This window comes from Haliaeetus leucocephalus, unplaced genomic scaffold (assembly GCF_000737465.1).
Source record: "Haliaeetus leucocephalus isolate CR32 unplaced genomic scaffold, Haliaeetus_leucocephalus-4.0 Scaffold763, whole genome shotgun sequence".
NCBI classification, from domain to species: Eukaryota; Metazoa; Chordata; class Aves; order Accipitriformes; family Accipitridae; genus Haliaeetus; species Haliaeetus leucocephalus.
The window spans coordinates 4,170,915-4,175,936 of NW_010973199.1; positions in this window are offsets into that span (position 1 = coordinate 4,170,915).

Below are 5,022 nucleotides of genomic sequence, written 5' to 3' on the forward strand. Positions count from 1 at the left end.
GGGGCCGCCAGCGGGGAGCGCCGCGCCGCCGGTGGGAGCCCCCGCCGCCGCCCGCCCGCCTCTTTGCATGCACCTGTTAAGCGGTTTTGTGTGTTATGCTCTATATCGCCACTAAGGTTTACGGGACTGATTGTTTCCTCTCTCTTCTTCTTCTTCTTTTTTTAAAAATTTTTCTTTTTTGGTTTGTTTGGTTTTTAAAGACTCTATTTTTCTTTTTTCGTTGTCGTTGTCGTTGCATCTCAGGTGGAGAGATGGTTTTAAAAACGAGAAGAAGCGCCAAGCCAATTTCTGCTGTATTTATTTGGGATCTGTATTACCCGAGCCGGGAACGCTGCACCACTTTAATTATTTCGATGTATATATATATATATATTTCCATTGTGTTGATCCCGCCCTGCCTCCGCTGCCTGCTGGTTATCTTCCCCCTTCTTGGTTTCCTCCTCTCCCTCTCCCCCTCTGAATATCGTATCTCTATGGACAGAGCTGGTTCGCTATGTACGGATTTGAATTTCGGTTTGATTCTTGCACGTGGAAAAAAAAAAAAAGAAAAAAAGAATTCGTTGACCTGGTGGAAAATAAATATTTGAACACGAGTGACTGCGGCGGCGGGGGCCGCGGCTCGGCCGGGCGGGGAGCGCGGCGCTGGTGCTGGCTGAGGGCAAACCTCTCCCGCTTCCCTGCCAAAACACTGAAACAACCGCTAAAGACTTTAATTAAGAGGGGTAATTAGTTCGGATTGATCAAAGCCGGGTTGTTATGTTATTAGCTGCTCAGCAGACTCTGCCAAGCCGAGCCCGCCCGTCGGTGGGCGCCTGAGGAGCGGCGGGAGGGGCCGGTGGGGTTTGTGAACGCTCCCGGGGGGGGTGTGTGTAACAAACCCGCACAAAAAACGGGTGCTGTGTGTCCCTGTGGTGTCCCCCCCCCGAAGAGCAGGGGTACCCGCTCACCTCCCGCCGCCCTCGGGCTCGGGGGCCCTTTCCGGGCGGGGGGGGCGGACGGACGGTGAGTCTCTCCGGGGACGGCAGCGCCGGAGGGGTCGGGGGGGGTGGGGGGAGCTTTTTTCCCGGCTCTGAGGGGACCTGGCGGTCACGCCTGGGGGACCGCTCCGGAGCGGAGCCCTCCCAAACGGGGGATGCGGTCCCCGCGCCGGGCATCCCTGCTCTGGCCGAGGTTTTGCGGCACCTGGAGCCCTCCCTGGGTTTTGGCTGCGTGGGAAGGGGCGAGACGCGATGGCTAGAACCGTGCCCGAAGCGGTACACCCCGGAGAGGGGGCTCCCTCGGCAGCGCCGCCCCCTCCCCCCGGGGGTTCGGGCTCCGGCCGGCGGCTCTTGTCTCGCCGTGCGGCTCGGAAAGCGGCTGGGAGGGGAAGAAGGGAGCCTTTCTCCTTTCGCACGCCCCGCGTTACCGAAGTGATCCCGCGGACGGACGGCGCTGCTTGCGATGCAGAGCCGAGCAACAGGTCGGATCGGCAGCTGAGGCGGACCCCGGCAGGGCTCAGCCGGGGGGAACCGGGGGCACCTCCCGGCGCCCGGGGAAAAGCCAGCCCGGAGCCTGGCCGGTGATTTGGGGCGGGGGACGGACACTTCAGTGCGGCCCACGGACACGCCTTGCGTGTGCAGCGGGGCGGGGCCCCCCCTCCCGCCGCGGAGCGGGTCTCCGCTGCTTTGCGGGGCAGCGGGATGCGGGTGACCAGCTGAAGTGACCCCGGGTAAACTGGGAGGCGGGCTGGGAAGGGGCAGCCAGGAGAGGCTGGGCGTCCCCTGAGGATCCGTCCCTGCGGTCACTCTCTCTCTCCAGGTCTGCCCGGCTCCCGGGGCCGGCAGAGGGTCGCTGGGGCTGCCACGGGGATCAATCCCTCCCCAAAGAGGTGACGGCGGTGCATCGCTAGTTCCTCTTCTTTCCTTCCTCCCCAAAGGCAAACTTCTGCAGCGTGTAATGCAAGGTAAGTTGTCCCAAAGGTGCCACTGAAATTATGTGGGTGTGCCGTTTCTGTGACCCTCTGCTTGAGTGAAATGAATCGAAGCAGAAGTCCAACTTACTTTTCTTATTGCTCAGCATGTGTGACAGCGTAAGATACTGCAGCTGTCTCGGCAAGGTGCTAAGTATCTTTTTGTAACTCTTTTAAACGGTTCAAAACTATTCAAGCACTGCAGGTATACTGTAACAGTCACAGGAGTATTTCGTATTATGATGGAAGGATATGAATGTAACTGTATGATGAAATGAAAGGAGAATCTAATCTGGCCTCCCGGTGATGAGTGTGTAACATCAGTCTCGCATCAAACACCTGCATGAGGCCTGAAGACACCACAGAAGAAGACTCTGTGTTCTGGTTACACAGACGCCTGGCAATTCTTTGCTCTACCTTGTTTCTCCAGTCTGTTTTCTAAGTGCTGGGAGAAATGAGGGCTCAGGCTTCCCCGAGCAGCGGCAGTTAATTTATTCCTTTTTTATGGTTAGGGAGGGAGAGAGAATTTCCAACGTTGCTTGACCATAGACCGTTTACAGGTTTATAAACAGTAAACGGTATTTTGACTTCCCTCCTGTAAAAGGTCTGAAGTTGCTCTATAATCTGGGTTCTTCTGTGTCCTCCTGAAAAATGCTATTTTGCTAAAGAACACGCATGCAGGAGTGACCATGTTTTGAAATGGAGTGGAAATGAGGCACTCTAGTTTTATTCCAAGGTGAAGCAGAGAAAGTCAGTGATGGGCATGGATAAGTGTTTCTCCTTCCTAGATTTCTTGAGGTAAACACTACAGACGTAGGACTTCACAGGGAGATAAGGATAGCTCATTTGTTATTTCTCTATAGAAAACCATGTTTGTGTCAAAGGCTGGGATTAATACATGTCTCGGAAGGCCTGTGTGGCATTACCTTTCATTTCCTGTCTTTCAAGATTAATCTCAGGTTAAGTGAATTTCTAGTTAATGGTCACAGGCAATTCAAAGCTGGTGAAATCACCATGAGAGACAAAAGCTATATAGCTTCATGTACATCCAAAGCTTAGAGCTGTTAACAGCTCTCCTTACCACAAACAAGATTAATACTTTTTATCTTTTTTTTTATTGTGAATAATTTTGATAGGACAAATGGAGTCATCTGTATCTAAAGGAAGGGTTATATGTTCTGGCTGCTGCTTGCCAGTCAGCATCATTGCCATATTATCCATATCCTGTATGACAACTGGTCAGCCTCATTCTACCAGTCCCTCGTGGATGCTGGGAGGAGAAGGGTGTTGGTGTGACTGGATCTGCTAAAACAGAACTGCGGAGTTGAGCATTAGCATCCTGACGACACTGTAGCCCACCCCCCATCGATCACAACAGCTTCACTTTAGTGCTGAAGAAAAGGGAGACAAGTCTGGTGCCTATGGGACTCCGGAGAAAAGGGAGAGCACTTGTAAAGGAGGAGATGTTGCCCTCTACCCCCCCCCTCCCCCCCCATCCCTGCCCAGGATTTCTCGGATGGGACTGAATTTCTTCTGTGCTTGTCAGATGCTACAGTTATGTTAACATGTGTCAGTGCTGAAAAGGCCATGGATCTGAAAGAGCTACCAGAATTACCAAAGCTGCCATATATCACTGTAGAAATAAAATACAGGAACAGCAGGATCCTCTCAGAGAGTCAGATAGAAGGTTCTTTCTGAAGCTGAAATGGTAGTGGTTTTGCTTTGCTACTGCTTTATTGGCGATCAGATACTCCCTAACAAAACAACAAAAAAAAGGTGGTGGTTGTGGGGAGAGGCAAATATAATAGTAATGACCTTTGGTGATGGTTTTTTTTGTGTTTGGTTTTTTGTTTGTTTGCGTTTGTTGTTGTTTTTAAAAGAAAAATCTTTGCATGTCAAAATGTAAACTAAGCATTTTGGTTTTAATTTTCCTTTTTTTTTCTTTCTTCTATATTACCACAGTGGTGAAAATAAAGGGACTAAACAAAGTGTCACAAATTCATCTGGAGCCAGCTCACATGAAGGCATGTCAGTCACAGCTTAGTGCCAGAACAGTTTAATTGGACAGTGCTCGAAAACTAGAAATTAGAAAGCTCCTACTCTGCACCTCATGTGCCATACTTAGAATGGGACAGTCACCATTTTGTTCTTTGGAGCTTGGTAAAGAAAATAGGGACCTAATTTGTGCCTGGCGTTTTGACATGCTAATATGAAATAATTATAACTTTGTAGGTATGTAAATCTTTCCACCCACTGGCTATTTGGCTACTGGTTTGCTCAGGTACCATCCTTACAGAGGGAGAGCTGTGTCGTACCCTGCTGGCAACCGCAGCAGTAACAATTCTGTAGGAGCTCCCACCTCTCCCATAAAAGCAGTGGTAGTTTTAGCTCCCGTAAGGGCTTCAGCCCTGCTCCATGCTGGGTCCCCCTTCTCCTCCTGGTCCGAGGCTGGATTACCTTTTGGTGACCGCTTAGGGGCTGCGCAGCGACCCCCTGCAACAGCTGGTCGGACTCACCGTTGGTCCTGTGGGTTTGCAGAAAGTTGTCATTTTGCTTCAGCAATCTGCGGCTCTCGAAACAACACAAAATTTCTTCTTTTAAAACCGCTGGTGGTATTATGAAGTATGAGCAGCGTCTATCTTCAGTCCTCTTTTCAAGCCTCCTTTCAAGCTTTCATGGAAGTTATTTAATGGCTCCACTGCTCAGTCACTCTGTTGTAATTGAATCCTTGCGTATTTGATTAGGCACAGTATTAAATCCAATAACCATGCCTGTGGAAGTACAAAACCTCCTCCCTTTCTGCCTTTGAATTGGCTAATATTTCACTACAATTATTACGTGATTTCTAAGAAATCACCTTCAGTTACCAATAAATGCAAACACATAGAGAAGCTGTTTTTCTGATTAATTCTATGAAAAATTAATACACGGTAAGTTTTATTTTGGGTGGAAAATGAAAGTGACACTTTGCAAATGTAAGCATGAATAGTTTATCTGCAACTGCACAAGTAGGTTAAGCGTTTATTTTCAGGGACGGGACTGTAAGATTCAATTGCAGACTGACACAGCACGTA